The following is a 22,617-nucleotide window of genomic DNA, read 5'->3' on the forward strand; positions in this document are numbered from 1 at the left end:
GCCCATGTCCCTGTTCAAACATGGGATGGCTGGAACGGTGATTTATGGTCTTGGTTACCCGGAGCACCATGGGTAAAACAACTTCTGTTTTATCTGTTATGTACATTTGTCACTTTGATGGTTTTGCCATGTATTATTCCTTGTTTTATTCAATTAATCCAACGTGTTGTATCTAACATGCAGTTTGTATCTACTGCCTCGCCTGATGGTGTAAAACAGATTTGTGTCGTTTATCAATCAAAGCCCGCAACTGTATCAATTATTTAGACACATGTGTTTACTCAGGTTAGTAATTTTGTGTCAATTGCTTTGTTAGCTCTCGCTATATTTTCTCTTGTGCTATGTATGTGTTTGTCTTGTATGTGTTTATATATTGGTTAAATAGGTTAAAGTATTGTTAATCATTGTTATATAGTAGTGTTGTTCATTCACCTTTGTTTGGAACTGGGATAGAAGTTTCTAGGTCCAGACAATGCATGCACCCTAGGATAAGCGGGCACGGAAAGTGGTTTTCCCACTGCACATGCGGACCCCAACTCCAGCAGACCAGGGCAGCCGACCACGTGGACTGTTAGGGCTGTGACCGCTTTGTGGTACATTGCCAAAAAAATGACGGAGTACGAGTATGTGTTCACGTTGATTCCAGTTTATTATATAGCCTTTGCTTTGATAACGGTTATCTTAATAGTTATTCTAATACTTCTTTTTTGTCCTTGTAAATGTTCACCATGTAAACTGCCGTTGTGTTTTTCTACTGATTCTTCACAACCTTAAAATTAATTTATAGTATGTTTTGATATTGTAGAGTTAGTTAAATTTATAATGGTTAGTTGATGTTAAGTAGGTGTTGTTAGATATTAGATGTTGTTTAACTTACTTAGGAATGTTATAATTAGGATAATTGGTATAATATTGTTGTTTGTTCATGTTGTTGTTTAATGTAGAAATATTGTATTAACACAAAATAAGCCTTGGAAAGCCAAATCATCTTATTTTAACCTTTGGTTTTTCTTTTGCCACATTATGTTAAGTCATTTTGATAGAAAGTTGTTAACTTGATTATATCATTGTAGTATGCACTTTTTTTTCCCCTCTTTCTCTTTCTATACCCTTATCTTTCACGCCACCATGAGGACAGCAATGTCGAGCCACAGGGTGGTGTAAGAGACTGTAAGAGACTGTGTTGGACTATATTTGTCTCAACTTTGCTGACCATTTGCTAGCCTCAGCATCCTGTTGCTGTGGGGAGTACTTGCTGAAGGCCCTGAAGAAATCACCATATCCGCCTGAAGTTAACAGTCTCTGTGGGAATGGCTGAACTCTTCGGAAAAACTGCGTACTCCTCCCTCGAAAAAGGAACTGCAAGGGACTGGAAAAAGGAACTGAAAGGAACTGCAAGGGATTGATAATCAGCGCTTGAAACTGGTCATCATTGTCTGTCTGCTGCAACCTGGAACTTGGACCCCCATCACCTGCACTGAGACCGAGCCAACGGGATGTTGCTGGCTTCGTGGTGGTGGTAACTAGTTTTGCTGCATCTCTTCTGTTTTCTTGCTTAGGTCTGCCTCTTTTTCCTTTCTTCTTCCCTCTGTCCTGTCACTATTATCAGTTGTTATAGGAAATAAAACTTGTAAGGTTGTACGGCATCTGACCTCGTTTGTGTCTTAATCTCGCTCTTGGGATCGTTTAAGAACCCTCCCCGATATTGGATTGGGACACTAATCACACATGAGTCTCTGACTGAATTGTAGTAACACTGGTAATGCTCACCACAAATACATTTGCTAGCGTCCTGGTGTGGTTTTGGGAGGAGAAAAGTCATTGTGCTCTGACAGATTTGTGTTCTTCTCTTTTTTAAATAAAGGTCAAACAGTCTGAAAATACTCCCTCAATGTTCAGAGAAGTGCAACAGCATTTTCAGTGAAACTGTAGGAAAGAATTTTTAAAACAATTCACTGAATGCCCTGAGTTTTCTGGTTATAGAAATCCCTAGGGATGGAGTAGGGGGAAGAGAACATCAAATGGACTAAATTATCCAGTCTTTTTATATACATGGAAGAAAACTAAAATATTCTGTTTGTTTAGATTCCTGTCATTGTTCCCTTTTAAGGTATTGATTAGATGAAAACATCTGTGGTTGGTATGTAAGAGAGCTGGGGAAGCTGTCAGGGGACATGCTGTTGAACAACAGAAGTGGTCTGACTAATGAATAATTGAAATGCATACTCCTGACTGTTGTAGAATGACCTTTGATTGGAGGCCTGACAAAAACTCTAAATGACGAAGTTGGATATGTTCTGATAAAATAATATAGTTCTTACATCATCTGACTTGCCTGTGACTGTTGTTGGCATGTTTATTTTAAGATGTGCTCATAGTGAGGTGATTGGAGGCTCTCAGTTTTGCTTTTCAATTTTATCCCCTTCAGCTTTTACACGGACTGCTGATCCATAAACAGTCTCTGCTTGAGCTTCCTGGCTCTTCTAATAAGGACACTCAGGCAGATTGCCATCACCTGGATCACTAATAAGACCTGAAAGGATCCAGCTAGACTTCAGTTTTTCTCACTGTTGGTCCTATGACGCTGCCCCCTAAAGGAGGACTTCGTCTCCTTCTGGTTTCCTATTTGAGAAAGCTATTGGTGTATGTAGCTAAGCAGTCATTTGATTTTTTTTGTGCAACTAATGCATCTCAAGGTGTTCAGAGAGGAGCTATGCGTAGCAGTGACAAAATGCAGGTCCGTCTTTCATCTGACTAGGGTATGTGCAACTTTACTGCTGACTGGCTTTAACATAATAGACAAATAGTGTAAATTTTGAAATGGGGAAAGAATCCCACAGAAAAGTGCTTACACCTCAGGTTGTGGCTGGCCTTTTAGGGTAGCATACCAAACCTACCTGTGTGTAAGGACATTCAGGGTCTCTTTTAAATATGTCCCAAGACCTGAGAGTGTCGTATGCTGCAGGAGTTACGTTTTAGAGGCTCTTTCTGAGTCCAGTGAGCCTTGGGAATGAGAGTAGCCTTTTTCGTGGTGGGATTCCAGAGCCCGTCCTCCACAACTGCAGTGAATAGGGAAGGCATAAACACAAAGCGCCCAACCTTCCTAAAAGCCATGGACGGATCATCTGTCGGATGAGAAACGTTGTCCGGTGAGTTATGCATGTGAGTACTCATATTAGCTGGTGGGGGAGGGGAAGCAGAGGACACTGTTTCAAACATCCTACTAAATTCTGGTACTTGAAAGGCCAGAGAAGGCCTGTGTTCCAGAACATAACGTGTTTCAGTGAGCAGTACCTTATATGAGTTGAGTCTTATGGTCCCTCACCTTCTTCCAGCCTGGGACATCCTGGGGAAAGTGGGGTCCCTGGCAGTCTATAGCGGTGTTCTATGCTCTGAGTGGGTGGCGGAAGTGGTCAGGTACAATGGCCAGGAATTTCTGCTTGGCAGTTAGGATTAGGAACAACACACATGATCACAATTGAGCAGTACTTTTCTAAGATAATGTCGTAAGACATGGTATCCTTCACAATTTTTTTCATATTGGACCAATCTATTGCTTCATTATTCTTCTACTTAACTATTTATTGATCCTGAGTAATTCTCTAAAGAGGCACCAACCTACCTACATTTTCACAGCAGAATTGTCTTTTAATGTATTCTGAATCTTTTCTCTTTGAGCAACAGTGGTTTTCAGTGGTCATGTAAGAAGTATACATTTACTTTGGATAAATTCCAATAACCTTTCATCAGTAAAACCATGCATTTCAAATACCGGTTACTTTGCTCAAGATCAATGTGTCTTGAGGACATATGTAAAGCTAAGTAGTCTCATGCATCAGAGTGAAACAAGCTCTACATGTTTCAGAATTTTCAAAGGCATCATCAGTTCTGTGGCAAGAAAGTGTTTTTTAATGACACAAGTATAATTACTGAGGGGGGAGGGAGTAGGACTTGTCTAGAGGGAGAACTTGAATTTTTATTAATTTGAGGTAAACTCTTTTCATTTCCTCTGTATTTGCTATAGTAGCTGAAGAATGACAGCATGTATTTTTGTATATAAAATGTAGTTATATGCCTGTGCACTTGTCCATGTATTTTGAAATACTGACTAAAAATTAGGAAGGATAAGCACATGAAAAATTGGGGGCAGCAAGACTTTTTTTTTAATTTATGTTGCAGTAAAATTGTCACTGTCTTCCATAGGTTGTAAGTGTGTTTGAAGTCTGTATTTCAGAGCTGCCTTCCTGGAAGGAGAAAAGAACATGACACATTTCAGTTACCTGATGTATTTTCAAATGTACGTTTCCAGATTATCTAATTGTGTAGGCTTTGCCTGATCAGTGGAGAGTAAGAGAAACCTCTGATTGTAAGTGATTCATTCTGTTCTTTGATAGGTATTTAAAGATAGGTAAGTTAGGTGAGATGAATTCTGCCCAAATAGTAGAAGTGATCAAACAAGATCTGTGGGTAGTAATAATTTTTCAGTCCTTTATAAAAACTACTTTTTACTCTTACATCTGTAGTATGTCACAGGAGTTCAGAGCTTGCAGGAAAACAGAAATGGTGCCTTTGTGTTTGAAATAAAATAATATGATGTGAGTTAGCCCTGAGCTGGCATTTTAAATAAACCAGGATGTTGAATAAATTTCAGACCTATTGTGTTATGCTGTTTAAGACATGCAGTAAAAATATTTAAGTATTGCACTGGCACAGACAAAGGGATGCTTAGAGACCTTTTTCTGCAGAAAAGTGTCTGGTTTTATATGTCAGAATGGTTACCTCTTTTTCTTTTAAGACTTGTTCTTTACCTGTATTTTTGCATGTATTTGCAACATGTTTTGATGTGATTTAGTAAAATTCCTGACTGTCATGTCTCATATGTATGCAATGTCACACTGATAATACTGGCTATAAATTTTACACTTTCTTTCTAAGTAGAATTTACTACCTCTGTAAGTCTGGAAATGCCTGTAATGTGCCAAAACGGAGCAATTACTCTCCATTCAAGCCCCTCTTGCATTGAGGTAGAGATAATATTCAGACTTTCCTATCAGAAAAGGACATGTGAAAATTCTCTAACCATCTTTGGCAGGCTCATACCAAGAACATTGTGTCCTGCCCTTTTCCTCTGTTTGTCTTCAATGTTGGAGGGATGCTGGAGGTTGAAGGAAGCAAACTCAGTGCATATTATCTTCCAGTTTTCTTGAGCTCTCCTACTGGCTCCTAAGGGAAATAAGTTGGCTTCACTTATAGCAAAAGAAGGGCTACTTTGAGTTGCATCAGCATCGCAGTTTCTTGAATGTTTTCTGACAATGCAAACCTGCTTTATAGACACTGTTCAGGTAAGCTGGAGTTCTGGGAGACGTAGTCCTATCTTTAAATATTTGAAATAAAAAGAGAAATATTTTGTCACCAGTAAGATTGATGTAGTCATCACTGACCTGTCAAAGACTGGTGGAGTGACTTGTTTTCTGTGTTCTCAAAGGGCATTTGTTCTCACTCCATAGTTAAAGGTGAGGGGTTTTTTTTATATGAATATAAGACAGGGAGACTTACGACAGATGCAGAGCATTTACAGCATGTTTAGAAGTGAATTGTCAAATATACTGTTTCAAATGTTATCTTATGGCAGAGGTTTTTTCTACTGGTGAGTAGTTTCTGGATTACTTAAATTCCTAATCAGTTGCGTACATTACAACTTTAGCTTTTTTAACTTACTACATTTTAGTTGTTGCTCATAATATTTTTTATTAATTGTAATTAGTTTTTTTTTAATCACTTGTTTATGAAGAACAGGGAGATCTGAGGTTTGAGAATCGGAAAAAATAATGCCATTTTATGTAGTATTCATAAGGAGGAGACTTCCTGGATAACATCAGCAAAGATGAATTTCATTGACTTCGCTCCCCCTAAATGCTATTTTAAAATGCAGTCTCCTGGTAAGGTAAGAGGCTCCGATTCTTTCAGATAACTTGGCTTCATCATTTGGGAGAGCTAGACATTAGGTCCATCTGTTCCATGAAATTCATCCTACTGATCTAGTGACCTTCATTTCTGTCCTGGTTTCAGCTGGGATAGAGTTAACTGTCTTCCTAGTAGCTGGTACGGTGCTATGTTTTGAGTTCAGTATGAGAAGAATGTTGATAACACTGATGTTTTCAGTTGCTGCTAAGTAGTGTTTAGTCTGAAGTCAAGGATTTTTCAGCTTCTCATGCCCAGCCAGCAAGAAAGCTGGAAGGGCAGAAGAAGTTGGCACAGGACAGAGCCAGGGCAGCTGACCCAAACTGGCCAACAGGGTATTCCATACCATGTGACATCATGTCTAGTATATAAACTGGACATGGGGGGAGGGGGGGCGGGGGGAATCGCCGGTCAGGGACTAGCTGAGTGTCGGTCGGTGGGTGGTGAGCAATTGCATTGTGTATCATTTGTACATTCCAATCCTTTTATCATTACTGTTGTCATTTTATTAGTGTTATCGTTATCATTATTATTTTCTTCTTTTCTGTTCTATTAAACTGTTCTTATCTGAACCGACAAGTTTTACTTCTTTTCCCAATTTTCTCCCCCATCCCACTAGGTGGGGAGTGAGTGAGTGAGTGGCTGCGTGGTGCTTAGTTGCTGGCTGGGGTGAAACCACAACAATTAGGAATAGCTAATGGTAGATTAGTGTATTGGCTTTGTGTGGCAAGGTTTTGGTAACGGGGGGGGGGGGGGGTGGTACAGGGGTGGCTTCTGTAAGAAGCTGCTGGAAGCTTCCCCTGTGTTCCAGAGAGAGCCAATACCAGCCGGCTCTTAACTCAACCCACAAGTTTTACTTCTTTTCTCGATTTTCTCCCCCATCCCACTGGGTAGGTGTAAGAGGCTGTGTTGGACTATGTTTGTCTCAACATTGCTGCTGCACAGTTACCATTTGCTAGCCTCAACATTCTGTTGCTGTGGGGGAGTACGCGCTGAAGGAAACAAAATGTCCCTGAAGAAACCACCATATCTGCCTGAAGCTAGCAGTGCCTACCAAGCTGTGCTTGCCCACGAGCAAGGTGAAGAAACTACCATGAACACCTGGGCATGTGCCCATGGAGGAACACGGGGTGGCACGTATGATAATGAGCTCCGTGGAAATGGGTGGACTCTTCAGAGAAATCGTGGGGACTAGGACAATAAAAGAACTGCGTACTCCTCTCTCAAACAACTGAAAAGGAACAAAAAGACAAAAAGGAACAAAAAGGGAACTGAAAGGACTGAAAAGGGACTGCAGTGCTTGGAACTGGGACTTTGGCATCACCTGTCTGTTGGAACCTGGAACTTGGACCGTCCATCACCTGCAGCGAGACTGAGTCAACGGGACGTTGCTGGCTTCGTGGTGGTGGTAACTAGTCTTGCTGCATCTCTTCCGTTCTCTTGCTTAGGTCTGCCTCTTTTTCCTTTCTTCTTCCCTCTGTCCTGTCGCTATTATCAGTTGTTATAGGAAATAAAACTTGTGAGGTTGTACGGCATCTGACCTCGTTTGTGTCTTAATCTCGCTCTTGGGATCATTTAAGAACCCTCCCCAATATTGGATCGGGACAGTGGGGGGCGGACTGAGTGAGCAGCTGCGTGGTGCTTAGTTGCTGGCTGGGGTTAAACCACAACAGTCCATTTTGGCGCCCAACATGGGGCACGAAGGGTTGAGATAATGACAAACCTGACCACAGCTTGTTAAAACAAATTTGTTATAAGCATTCATTATATTGGTCTAATACTCACTGGTCACTATGTTGATTTATGTTCTTAGAGTTGTTGCTCTGGTTTTTAAAGTTCTGTTATGTATCACCTTGCTTCCTGTATGTAGTCCCTTTTCTGCTGCTTATTGTCCATGGGAGGTGGATTAAGGTTTTTGCTTTGATGTATTGTATAACACTGGTTTATGGTATGATAAAGTCATTGGTTGTGGGATTAATCCAGTATTTGCACTCAGCATTGTCACCTCTATACTTCGGGAGCCATCTGTGGGAAACTATTAATAATTACACCGTTTACCTTTCCTCCTTGGAAAACCAGTCTATGGATGGGCTACCTTTCTTTCCCTCTCCTTTCTCCTTCAGTACAGTTACAATGGTGTTTGAGAATTTTGAAAAATTTGAATACTCTTGGGATGTTGAGACCAGGACGGTCCTAGCCCTACAGCTAGGAATTAGCATGTTCCTGAATGTGGTTCAGCTCTTGTTTAAGGTTAAACAACTATTTAAGATCATCACCCAGAGATCTGCCCCGAGGCTGGACAATTATGAGTGGCAGGGTGTGTGGGGTAGTATGGGCAAGTACCTAGAGAAGTGGGCACCTCCAATGTTTTGGAAATTCACCCCTGAACAAGTGCAGAATCCGGAAGAACTAGTAAAATATTTGGAAAAGGTATGCTGTCATCCCAGCAACTCCAGAGAGATACAAATTACTGCAACATGCTGGGGCCTGGCCCATGCCTATCGAGCCCTGTTCGACACCACTCAGTACCCTCAAGGGGAAGAGAAGGTCTCTGGATCTAGCAACAAAACGATTAGCACTGCAGTCACCCAAACCTTGGCAACGGGACCCAAACCTCGGCAATGGGTGCCACAGCCCCTCCAGCCCTGGCAAGGAGCATTGCAGCCACCCAGACCTCGGCAACAGGCACTGCAACCCCTCCAGCCCTGGTGACAGCACTGCAGCTACCCAAACCCCAGCAACAGACACTGCAGTTATCCAAAACCTGGCAAGCAGTACTGCAACTGAACCAGTGGACCAACCTGCATCAGTATCAGTTGCCCCTATACAGAAGAGGAAATATACAAAAAAAATCAGTTCATTTAGCGAAGGAGGAAGATGAGCCAGGGTCATCACAGGAACAGGAGGAAGAGGCAGAACCAGAGGTAATAACCCAGTCCCTATCCTTGAGTGAGCTGCGGAATATGCGAAAAGATTTCGGCCGCCGTATAGGTGAGCATATTATCACCTGGTTCCTCCGATGCTGGGACAGTGGGGCTAATAGCTTGGAATTAGAAGGTAAGGAAGCCAAGCAGCTGGGATCGCTTGCCAGGGAAGGTGGCATTGACAAGGCAATTGGAAAAGGGATGCAAGCCATCAGCGTCTGGAGGTGACTCCTGTCAAGTGTGAAGGAAAGCTACCCCTTTAAGGAAGATGTTATATGTCAATCAAGAAAGTGGACCACCATGGAAAGAGGTATCCAATACCTCAGGGAATTAGCCATGCTAGAGATGATTCATTATGACCCAGACAACCCACAATTACCCAAAGATCCAGACAAGGTCCCATGTATGTGACCCATGTGGCAGAAGTTTGTATGGAGCGCACCATCGTCCTATGCCAACTCACTGGCGATAATGACCTGGAAAGACGAAGAGGCACCGACAGTGGATGAAGTGGCTCGCCAACTCGATCAATACGAAGAAAATCTCTCCTCCTCCCTACAAGCCTGCATTTCGGCTGTGGAGAAGCTGTCCGAGGATTTCCAGCAATTCAAAGAGGATATGTCCTATTCCCCACCTGTAAGGACCAATGTCTCAGCTCTTAGGAGTGAGCGCTCCTCTGCCCAAGAGAGAGAATATAGAAGCTACACACCACGAGGTGCCCTGTGGTTTTACCTATGTGATCATGGAGAGGACATGAGGAAATGGGATGGAAAACCTACCTCAGTCCTAAATGCACAGGTACGTGAGCTGCGAGGAAGAATCACCACAAAAGGGGATTCTACCAGGAAAAATGCCGCTCCAGTTTCCAAACAGAGTAGAAGGGCAGATCTTATTTCCGATCTTCTTGAAAGGACTTCTGAGCCAATTTTACAAGAAGTGAGTACTGGATACTCTGGCCAGAATTAGAGGGGCCCTGCCTCCAGCCAGGTGGAGGAAAGGGATAACTGGGTCTATTGGACTGTGTGGATTTGATGGCCTGGCACATTAGACCCACAGGAATATAAGGCTCTAGTAGACACCAGTGCACAGTGTATTCTATGCCATCAAGCTATAAAGGGGCAGAACCCATTTGTATTTCTGGTGTGACAGGGGGATCCCAAGAGTTAACTGTATTGGAAGCTGAAGTAAGCCTAACTGGGAATGAATGGCAGAAACACCCCATTGTGACTGGTCCAGAGGCTCCGTGTATCTTTGGCATAGACTATCTCAGGAGAGGTTATTTTAAGGACCCAAAGGGGTATCGATGGGCTTTGGTATAGCTGCCTTGGAGACAGAGGGCACTGAACAGCTGTTTACCCTGCCCGGTCTCTCTCAAGACCCTTCGACTGTGGGGTTGTTGAGGGTTGAAGAACAAGTGCCAGTTGCTACCATGACGGTGCACCGGCGGCAATATCGCACCAGCCGAGACTCTGATTCCCATCCACAAGTTGATTCGCCAACTGGAGAGCCAAGGAGTGATCAGCAAAACGCACCCACCCTTTAATAGTCCCATATGGCCAGTGCGAAAGTCTAATGGGGAGTGGAGACTAACAGTTGACTATCGTGGCCTGAATGAAGTTACGCCACCGCTGAGTGCTGCTGTTCCAGATGTGCTAGAACTTCAATACAAACTAGAGTCAAAGGCAGCCAAGTGGTATGCTACAATTGACATTGCTAATGTGTTTTTCTCATTCCCTCTGGCAGCAGAGTGTCATCCACAATTTGCCTTTACTTGGAGGGGTGTCCAGTACACTTGGAATCGATTGCCCCAGGGGTGGAAACACAGCCCCACCATTTGCCATGGACTAATCCAGGAAAAAGGTGAAGCTCCGGAACACCTGCAGTACATTGATGACATCATCGTATGGGGCAACACGGCAGAAGAAGTCTTTGAGAAAGGGAAGAAAATAATCCAAATCCTTCTGAAAGCCGGTTTTGCCATAAAAGAAAGTAAGGTCAAGGGACCTGCACAGGAGATCCAGTTTTTAGGAATAAAATGGCAAGATGGACGTCGTCAGATCCCAATGGACGTGATCAACAAAATAGCAGCTATGTCTCCACCGACTACTAAAAAGGAAACACAGGCTTTCTCAGGTGTCGTGGGTTTTTGGAGAATGCATATTCCAAATTACAGTCTGATTGTAAGCCCTCTCTACCAAGTGACCCAGAAGAAGAATGATTTTAAATGGGGCCCTGAGCAACAATAAGCCTTTGAACAAATTAAACAGGAGATTGTTCATGCAGTAGCACTTGGGCCAGGCCGGGCAGGACAAGATGTTAAAAATGTGCTCTATACTGCAGCCGGGGAGAATGGCCCTACCTGGAGCCTCTGGCAGAAAGCATCCAGGGAGACCCAAGGTCGACCCCTGGGGTTTTGGAGTCGAGGATATCGAGGATCTGAGGCTCACTATACTCCAACTGACAAAGAGATATTTGGCAGCATATGAAGGAGTTTGAGCTGCCTCGGAAGTCGTTAGTACTGAAACACAGCTCCTCTTAGCACCTCGACTGCCAGTGCTGGGCTGGATGTTCAAAGGGAGGGTCTCCTCTACACATCACGCGACTGATGCCACATGGAGTAAGTGGGTCGCACTGATCACACAACGGGCTCGCATAGGAAACCCCAGTCGCCCAGGAATTTTAGAAGTGATCACAGACTGGCCAGGAGGCAAAGATTTTGGAATGTCGCCAGAGGAGGAGGTGACATGTGCTGAAGATGCCCCACTGAATAATAAACTGCCAGAAAATGAGAGGCAATATGCCCTGTTTACTGACGGATCCTGTTGCATTGTGGGAAAGCATCGGAGGTGGAAGGCTGCTGTATGGAGTCCTACACGACAAGTCGCAGAAACTGCTGAAGGAGAAGAAGAATCGAGTCAGTTTGCAGAGGTGAAAGCCATACAGTTAGTATTAGACATTGCTGAAAGAGAAAAGTGGCCAGTGCTTTCTCTCTCTAGTGACTCATGGATGGTGGCAAATGCCCTGTGGGGGTGGCTACAGCAATGGAAGCAAGGCAACTGGCAGCACATTTGGACTGCCACACTGTGGCAAGATATTGTGTCCCGGCTAGAGAATCTGCTTGTAAAAGTACGTCATGTAGATGCTCACATACCCAAGAGTCAGGCCACTGAAGAACATCAAAATAACCAACAGGTGGATCAGGCTCCCAAGATTGAAGTGGCTCAGGTGGATCTGGACTGGCAACATAAGGGTGAGCTATTTATGGCTTGGTGGGCCCGTGATACCTCGGGCCATCAGGGAAGAGATGCAACATATAGATGGGCTCGTGATCGAGGGGTGGACTTGACCATGGATACTATCGCACAGGTTATCCATGAATGTGAAACATGTGCTGCAATTAAGCAAGCCAAGTGGTTAAAGCCCCTGTGGTATGGAGGGCAATGGCTGAAATATAAGTATGGGGAAGCCTGGCAGATTGACTATATCACACTCCCACAAACTCGCCAAGGCAAGCGCTATGTGCTCACAATGGTGGAAGCAACCACTGGATGGCTGGAAACATATTCTGTACCCCATGCCACCGCCCGGAACACTATCCTGGGCCTTGAAAAGCAGGTCTTGTGGCGACATGGCACCCCAGAAAGAATTGAGTCAGACAACGGGACTCATTTCCGAAACAACCTCATAGACACCTGGGCCAAAAAGCATGGTATTGAGTGGGTGTATCATATCTCTTATCACGCACCAGCCTCTGGGAAAATTGAGCAATGCAATGGACTGTTAAAAACTACTTTGAGAGCAATGAGGGGGTGGAACTTTCAAACATTGGGATACACATTTAGCAAAAGCCACCTGGTTAGTCAACACCAGAGGATCTGCCAGTTGAGGTGGCCCTGCCCAGTCAGAACTTTTACGTACTGTAGAACAGGATAAAGTCCCTGTAGTGCACATAAAAAATATGTTGGGGAAGACAGTCTGGGTTACTCCTGCCTCAGGCAAAGGTAAACCCATTCGTGGGATTGCTTTTGCTCAAGGGCCTGGGTGCACTTGGTGGGTGATGCAAAAAGATGGGGAAATCTGATGTGTGCCTCAAGGGGATTTAATTTTAGGTGAGAATAGCCAGAATTAACCTGTATGATATTAGTTGCTATATAACCCTGCTACTGTATGTTATCATTACTATAATTGTTATATGCTATATCCATAGTACTACAGTAAGAATCACTTAGATCAAGTAAGAATGAACAGTGATAAAACTGAGCAAAGCACAGTAGTGATGGAACCAGAACTGACTCCAGCATGCAACAATCCAACGGTGCACACCATCCTCCTGCTGCGTCAAATGTCACCTGCTCGTCACACTGCACTGAAGCTCAATTCTGCTCTACTGACTGAGAGGACTTTGCACCATCCCTCTAGCCCAGAAAGACTGGTATGACAGATGGAGCCCAAAGTCAGAAACTAAATGAACTCAATGAACATTTTATGAACACGACCCATAAACTAAAGGAATGATATCTCTGTGTGTGCATACATATATACATATATATATATATCTATCTATATATCTATCTCATTGTTCATATGCCTCAAAGGGACAGAAAAGGTGATGATGATTGATCAGGATGTAACTGAAGGTATGGGAACTGAGCATGTCAATGGTATAGAATAAGGGGTGGATACTGTCCTAGTTTCAGCTGGGATAGAGTTAATTGTCTTCCTAGTAGCTGGTACAGTGCTATGTTTTGAGTTCGGTATGAGAAGAATGTTGATAACACTGATGTTTTCAGTTGTTGCTAAGTAGTGTTTAGTCTAAAGTCAAGGATTTTTCAGCTTTTCAAAGCCCAGCCAGCAAGAAAGCTGGAAGGGCAGAAGAAGTTGGCACAGGACAGAGCCAGGGCAGCTGACCCAAATTGGCCAACGGGGTATTCCATACGATGTGACATCATGTCTAGTATATAAACTGGGGGGAGTGGGGGCGGGGGGAATCGCCGGTCAGGGACTAGCTGGGTGCCGGCTGGCGGGTGCTGAGCAATTGCACTGCACATCATTTGTACATTCCAATCCTTTTATCATTACTGTTGTCGTTTTATTAGTGTTATCGTTATCATTATTATTTTCTTCTGTTCTATTAAACCGTTCTTATCTCAACCCACGAGTTTTACTTTTTTTTCTGATTTTTCTCCCCCATCCCACTGGGTGGGGGGGCAGTGAGTGAGTGGCTGCGTGATGCTTAGTTGCTGGCTGGGGTTAAACCATGACAATTTCATTGCTAAACTATTAATTGATAAACTACTTGGAAGCCTGTACTTTTTGAACCTTTTTGTAAGTAGCACAGATATGCATTGTGCTTTCACATATGTGTTGTTACACAATGACACCCCCTCCTCCCCTCTTATAAGCCCTGAATGCATGTCAATTTGCTGAAGATAGGCTGGAAAATAGTAGAGTATGTATAATCTTGTATTATGCTCTTGAGAGTTTAGGAGAAATTAATGAAGCAGATGTGCAATAAAATGCAGGAGACCACAACAAATCAGGCAGTGTTAAGGATGACGGGGGAGAAAAATGGACTGTATACATCAAATTTGCAATGCCCTGAAAATGAAGAGCAACTTTAAACCAATTTCACAAGCTAGCATTCTCGAAGTACTTCAGAATAGTATAAAGCAGCTGAAGTGTTGATATAGCCTTAAAGAAAAGCTTAAATGAATAAAGGAAAATATATTTTGCTATTTTTGCCTGCATCACTGGCTATAATAGCTGCCTGCTGCAGCTCCTCAAGAGTTGACGGTAGTGTTGCTACATTCAGCTTGCTGCAGCATAGCTAAAACACAGGATTGTTTTGTGTGTAAGAATGTGCAAGCAAGCATGGTCCTGAACTCTCATAGAAGCCCCTAGCTGTGAAATACAGTGTGTGCCCTCACGGGCCACATGTTGCTGGGGCACCCGAGTGGATTTCTTGTGTGCTGCCTGTTGGATGAGGGAGCATGCCATGTTTGTAGCTACCCCAAAGGCTGCTCGGAGGAGCTGATGAAGGAATGTCTTGTTGGTTTGTTTGTTTTTTTTTTTAAAAACCTCTCCTTTTCTATTGCATTCATGGTTTACTATTCACGTGACAGGCTACTATATGTATTTTGGTAGGGTAGCATACATATTTTGACATATGTGATGCAGTGCTTAGCCTCTTCAGTCACATTACTTGTCGGTATTTATTTCTACCTTCTTTTTTGTTAAATTTCTTACAACAGTACATATTAAAAGCAATAACAAAGGTGTCAGTGAATAGTGCTGCTTAAAAAAAGGTGACTCAAAGCTGAGGTAAAACTTAATGATCCTTTGTTGGCTTATTATGCTTGGATTGTTGTTTCTCATACCCCCTGCAATATATGAAAGACCAGTTCTAAGAGCTTAAAGGCTGACGATATCAATTTTGTCATTTACTTGATATTAAACATTATTTCACTGTCCTCCAGAGAACAAATGCTGAAAGGATTTTAGCAAACTTTAAATTGTTCCTGTTAGCAACAAATGATCATCAGTGTGAAGGGTTGGTTTCTGAGATACATTTCAAGTGATAGACAAACTGGTGATTACCTTCTGTTATATGACTACGTATATTCAAATATTTTATTTCAACTATATGAGTTAATGAAACCTAGCAATGTACTTACTGGGGATGCTTTTATCACAGTGGTCAGTATATGCACCTTTGATTAATAAAGGAATTGTTCTTCTGCCCATTTCTGGAAAATGGGGGAGAAGAGGGCACGAAGTTAAGGACAAAATTAGAAATGTTCTGTGGAAAACAGGTGCTTTAAGAAAATGTTAATTTGAAACCCAAACCAGCAACATATTTGACCAGTGATCTGTGCAATACAGTTATCTAGTTAATAACACATATTTTCCTATTTTTTAACTACTTGGAAAAGTCTGGATTTGCATGAAATATGTCTTATTTTGGTTATCTGTTTAACATCATGGTGGATCAATGTAAGTGCGAATAAAAGCATTCACTGGTGTGTAATTGGGCATGAGGTTTTCATGAAGATTTGCAGCCCAGTGAAACTCACTGCGGGATCCCAAATAGCATTTGGGTGGGATTGTAACAACTGTAAAGATTTTATCGTAATAATTAAAGCAAGGTATAGGCAAGGTAGAACTCTGTTCAAGTGTGTACAGAAACTGTTGTTTCCTTTGTTCAGATAAAATGTGCAATTTGACTTGGGTAATTGTTTACATGACTCAGAATAAAGAAAGCAGAATGCTGCAGTAATACCTGCATTGATTATTGTTTTGGGAGTTCTGATCTGAGTAAGCTCGTGCTTCTCTTACACCCCATGTGTAAGACTTTCTTAAGATGAAGTGGCTACACAATAACACATACTGTGCTGTTTATCAGTTGTATTTAAAAAAAAAAAAAAAAAGCAGGAGCACCTGTTTCATCTGGATGATGATGTACCCATACATGAATAAAAATAAACTAAGCACTGATCACTCTCTTGTAGAAGCTGTTCTGTACCTTTGTGCTGCAGTACCATGCAGGTTTCATACAGTTTGCTTTTCACATGCTGTTCTTCCTCTGCTACATGCAGTGTCTTAGCCTTGTTGTTGTGAATAGTTGTAGAAGGGCGTGTTGTGCTTTGCAAGATGAGTTTCATGGAAAAGAATTTGATAAATAATATTGTACTGAACTTACAGTACAAGTTGAAAAGTCTATGGTAAACTGAGCTCTTCCTTCTTGCCTTGTTGTTTTCCTAGTTATTGAGTTTTTGCTTGTTACCTTTATTATTACTTACCTTTGCTTGTTATCTTTGTTCAATAAAACATTGTCATCAGCCAGATCAAGAAGTAAGACTATAAAAGGTACAGCTGAAAGCTGGTAGCTGCATAATAGAACCCGAAACCCAGACAACTACCTCTCATGTATTCAAGAGCAGCTTTTTTACAAAAAAAAGATAACTTGCAATGGTTTAGGCAGATTTCAGGTGGTTTTCCTGGTAACTTTTAAGTTGCTGGGAAGAAGTCTTGTAGCCAATTTTCTCCTTTCTGTGTGAGGGTAGTGTCTGTAGTGTGTATGTGCTGCTGCTTGTGAGTGTAGTAATGTCAGATATTGGAAAACAGCAGTGAACTGTACTTCTTTCTAATTCTTCACTTATGAAGATCATTTCTCATTTATGTATGCAGCCTTGATGATCCTGAATATTTTCATTAGATTCCTGTGGTACTCTTGTACTGTGGAATATCTTTTCAAACTGTCAATAGATACTAATAGATGTAAACAGAGCCTGATATTTTGTATATCTGCTTCAAGGCTCTATTAAAAAGACATGTTTCTACTGTGTCCTGGATGCGTTTTTTTTTTAACATCTCACTTCTTTCTACTTGGAAGCATTTACACTTCAATACCAGAAACACTCGTATCTGAATCCCAAAGCTTTGCACGAGCTGTTATTTCCATCCTGTGTGGTATCAAGTTGTAGTCAAGCAGGATTTCTGTTGGTTTATCCATTCCTAGCTTGCTTTATTACACTGTGTATTGCACGAAACCCTGTGTGAGAAGTAACTTTCACAAGCATGTGTTTGGGTACTCATTGAATCACAGCCTGCAAAGCAGGAACATAGCTCAGTCCTGTGTTTTAGAGTTCACAGAATGACAGAATGGTTGAGGTTGGAAGGGACCTCTGGAGGTCATCTGATCTGCTCAAGCAGGGCCACCTAGAGTTACCATGCCCAGGACCATGTCCAGATGGCTTTTGAATAACACCAAGGTGGAAGACTCCACAACCTCGTTGGGCGATCTGCGCCAGTGCTTAGTCACCTTCACAGTGAAAAAAAGTGTTTCCTTATGTTCAGATGGAACCTCCTGTGTTTCAATGTCCTCTCACTGGGCACCACTGAGAAGAGCCTGGCTCTCCCATTTTTATTACCCTGCCTACAGGTATTTGTATCCATTGAGGTCCCCTCTGAGCTTTTACTTCTCTAGGCTGAACAGTTCCAGCTCTCTCAGCCTTTACCCATAAGAGAGATGCTCCAGTCCCTTAATCTTCTTAATGCCCCTTTACTGGACTCTATGGTACATCCATGTCTCTCTTGCAGTGGGGAGCCCAGAACTGGACCCAGCACTCCTAATGTGGCCTTACCACCAGTGCTGAGTAGAAGGGAAGGACCACCTCCACTGGTGGCCCCTCGACCTGCTGGCAACACTCCTCCTAATGCAGCCCAGGATATCATTAGCCTTGTTTGCTGCAAGGGCACATAGCTGGCTCATGTTCAACTTGGTGTCCACCAGGACCTCCAGGGCAAAGATGCCTTCCAGCTGGGTGACTGCCAGCCATATACTGGTGCCTGGGGTTGTTCCTCCCCAGGGGCAGGACTTTGCACTTGCCCTTGTTGAACTTCACAAGGTTCCTGTAAGCCCATTTCTCCAGCCTGCCGAGGTCCCTCTGGATGGCAGCGCAGCCATCTGGTGTATCAGTCACTCAGAGTTGTAGTTGAGGAGACTCAAACCATTTTAGAACCTGAAGTGAAAACATGAAATGTCTTGCCCAGAAATCTGTTAATTGTCACAGCAGCTCGTCAGAGTGCATTGAGTAGGCTTGGCTCAGAAAGAAATGGGTCTAGTCTTTCAAGTATAGGTATCCAAATCCTTGGGTCCCAAATGAATCATTTTCGAAAATTCAGGAATGCAGCCCCAATGATTTCTGAAAATTGCTGGTTTAAAGCCACAGGAAAATAAATCCTTTGATTTATGTATTTGGGAACAGTTTTAGTTGTGTCAGGAAGCTAGGAAGTTTTGAAGTCCTATCCACAGAGCAGAAACAAAAAAAATAACTGTCTGCTCATACTAAGTGTCATAATTCTGTTTGTGAGCAATTGTTACAGATTATGAACACAGTTTTCGCTCTGATTTTATTTTTTGGATTTTGCTGATAATTATTTACATAGCATTGTAATGTGTATGACTCTTTAAAATAATTAGAGTAGGAGACAGGTACGAAAAAAGCAGAAAGTGCTTCAAGCAACTTACAGGTAACCCCCAAAACTCAAGAGAGTAGGAGTAAATTCAATAAAGAACAGATGCAGAATGATTAATGGTTAATGCTGGATTGTTTTTTTTAACAGATGGATTTTGAAGAGAGCAGGGAGTGTGGGGCTACTGGCACATTTTCCTTGGCAGGCAATTTGGAATTAAGGCCTAGATGGTGTCTGGCCAGTACAAGATTGTCCAGGGACATTCACATGAATAAAAAATTTTTTTTCTTTTCTGACTTATCCTGGTTGGTCAAGGGAGAAGAATGATCATAATCCCTATGATTTAAGGTGTGGGAATATAAATTACTTATAGAAGAGACAAGAAAAGAAAACAAAATAACCTGGTCATGATTTTTTTACTCTTCAAGAACACAATTGCTCTAGCTGTGAGGGACTTCTTGCTGATTATAAGAAACACTGGATTGAGTCAAGTAACTGATGTGGTGCGCTGTATAACTGAATGTAAAATACTCCAGCAGCAGTTTGTGCCTTTGTCTGTTCAGATGCAAAGTTCAAAGTAGAAGGAATTGGTAGAAACATCTGTATACTGAAATTTAAAACTAAAGTTCTTTGAGTTACATGTAAAGATAATTTGGTTTACAGATTTGATTGTAACAGTAAAGGGTAAAAATTTTAATTCACTTAATTCTACAAATATGCAAGAGCAGAAAAGATCAATTTTTTGTCTCAGATGCATTAGTCTGTTGGAAATTGAATTGACAAGGCACCCTTGAGAGCAACGTTTGATATACTTTGGAAAAAATTTTGACAGTGATGTTTCATAAAATCACATGTTAATTCTATTATTAAAGATATTAATGTCTGTCTAAAGCTTTTAAAAATTTATGGAGACCAATTTAAATATTTAATTTAGTGACATTGACCCAACCATTATAAAAATACACAAAGCTAGTTATTTCTTCTAAATAAGGAACTTGTTCTCACATAAGACTCTAAAGCTCACTATCTCTGAAGAAAGAGAGATTGTATAGGATGTAAGTGTTAGAATGAAGTAAATAAAATTGAAATTACTGAACTTCTTGATCTAAATGCAGTGAATACTAAGTCTCTTGATGAATCATATTTTATCATAGTTCTGCCTCACTTTAGACAACCTTATCTTTGTCCTTAGAGACATGTCATGAACAGTTTATTTTTAGCATGACTACAGCTCTGTTAATCACACTAGTGCAGTATCTGGCAATCTACCACTGGGGTTGCTTCTTACCATATGCAAAAACTGGCTTTGTGTCTACAGCAGTGACTCAAGCTGATTCTTCACCTTTTCTTTGTCAATCGGAGAGTGAGCATATAGTTAGAAATTAGAAAGATGGTACCTCTGGCAATACTGCCCTTTGAAATTTATCTTTTTCAGGGAAAAGTACCTTCATCCTCTGGCCTTTGTTGGAGGCAATGTCAGTCACTGTGAAGCTTTCTCCCATCTGTGTGCCTGGTGAGAATGGAGAGAAAGAGCTTGTTCCCCACTGCTCTTCTTACTGGTACCTAATCAGCTTCCTGTAAGGATTTTTTTCTCTGTCTCCTAGGGCTGCTGTTCTTTGCTCTAGGCAATTCTGGGCTCCATGTGGGAATCTAGTGGCAGGCTTTTCCATTAGCTCTTTGTGGCTGCAGAATTTTGTCAAAAAGAGCTGTAGCTAGTGAGGCATGTAAGTTATGTACTCTCCTTGATGCACAGAAGGACAGTGATGCACTTGAATCCTTGCAGCTAGGCTTCACCTTCTTTCTTTCTCCTGCCTAATGTAAGGAATCCTAGCGAGAGCGATGACTTCTGTTTTCTTTCAGTTGAACTCTGCTACACTTCAGAAATCTTTCTCTCCTGAGACTGCAGGTATTCCAGCCAGGCCAGCATAATGTTGTCACTGTGTCCTAGGCAAGACAAAACATTAGTAGTTTTCTTTTTTATTGGCTACCTGCAGATGAATGCATGTTTTCTTGGATTACCTGTGCTTTGGGAACTCAGAATCAATATATTCTGGAAAAAACCCCACACTGTATCTTGATTTTTCTCATCAAGAAAGTTGAACACAGGGCCAGCAAATCTATATTACGTCTAAAATTCTGCACACTTTAAATTGCAATAGTGATATAAATGGTATATGGCAATAGATTTTCTGGGCAGATCTGATAGTGGTCATGGGCAAGCCCTGTAGATGACATTATATGGGTAACAGCATTACAAAATGAACATAAATTACTGTATTCACTGAAGAAGTCCAATTAAAAACCACTGTGCAATAACAATCAAATGTAATAGCTCAAATTATCTGCTGCCTAGAGAAAAACTTGCAATTTTGGTACCATATTATACATAAGTCTTACTCTGTGTATTAACAGAAACTTTCTGTAATCTGAAAGGAAAATACACAATACTTGGATTACTTGTGGGTGCAGTGGTAGCAGAGTCTCTGATTAAAGTTCATTTTTTTCTTTTAGAAGATGAGCTTCCCAAGGGACCTACAACTTATTTGTAAAAATTATTTCTAACTGAAACTTCACATGTAATGTATTAGCCTAGGAGCATGTGTAATAAATTATGTTTACATGAAAAAAAAGAAAAATAATATTTCTACTTTATGTTAATCTTTGCCTTCAGTAAATCCCATACAACATCAATTTTCAAATAGCTTTGTCTAGTAACTTTTGGTAGTTTTGTTGCATTGGGATTTTTTTTTTTTTGAAGGGTGGAGAGGGAAGGCAGTAGATAATGTTTAACTGAGGAAATTCATAGTGGCTTTTTTAATACTTCTCTGCAATTTTTAAATGTGGGGTTTCCTGATAGGGTGTGTAATTTCATTCTAACAGGTAATCAAGTAGGTCTCGTTAATGGTGTATACACACAAATATATGTTTTATATATATATTATATATGCTTTGTATATAGTTTATATACATACTATATATGGTTGAACTGCTGAACTAACTGGAAGATTTCTGCATGTGTATATAAAAGTAAGTGTACACAACAAGTAACATAAATATGTGCACACTTAAGCCAACATATGGAAAAACTACTAGCAAAATGATATGTGTATTTTAAATGGATTTTGGTACAAATTAGCTTGAAACAGTTGCATAGAAATTAGATTCAGACACACAGTGCTTGTCTGATGATATAAATATACAAGCATTCATTTTGTAAATGCTTGAGCTTTGTATTTCCATATCATTATTATTCTCATAGGAAGAGTATTCTAAGTGCTATTCATAAACCATATAGACAGTCTTGACTCATCCAGTGTGCTGTATTTTTTGCTAGGCCGTAGGTTGAATATAGTTTGTTTAACCCTCAATCAATTCTCTTTGGCTACTACATTGAAAATGGTTTTTCAGCATTTTTCGTCATTTATTGTTTTATCCTTTTACATAGTGTTGTACATTGAATGCAAAAAATCTTCTAACATTCATACACATTTGTCCTAATTACATGAGTTACTGACCAAAGTTATGGTGTGGGGTTTTTTTTTATAATATTTAATGGCCTGTGTAATCACTAGGGTACAACGTGGAGAAGCACTTCAGTTTGAAAGTAACTTAAGTACTAACTCTGAAAGAGCTGATCATCTTTGCTTTGTTTTCTGTTGGCAAACATGTTTTGAACCACCCTGATATCAGTGGAGGAGACAGCATAGCAGGGCACAGTGAGGGCATGGGTGATAACTTCCTGACACTGGTGATGGAG

The 22,617-nt window shown here is 41.4% G+C and overlaps 1 long non-coding RNA gene across 1 annotated transcript; it reads left to right on the forward strand.

Moving 5' to 3' along the window:
- Positions 1-1,607: 1,607 nt before the first annotated feature.
- On the forward strand, positions 1,608-22,222 carry LOC121233433. The gene is made up of 3 exons (XR_005932844.1): positions 1,608-1,732; positions 11,859-11,864; positions 22,213-22,222. It is a non-coding gene; the product is annotated as an uncharacterized LOC121233433 (long non-coding RNA).
- The last annotated feature ends 395 nt before the right edge of the window (positions 22,223-22,617 follow it).

The sequence above is a fragment of the Aquila chrysaetos genome, chromosome 7 (assembly GCF_900496995.4).
Source record: "Aquila chrysaetos chrysaetos chromosome 7, bAquChr1.4, whole genome shotgun sequence".
NCBI lineage: Eukaryota > Metazoa > Chordata > Aves > Accipitriformes > Accipitridae > Aquila > Aquila chrysaetos.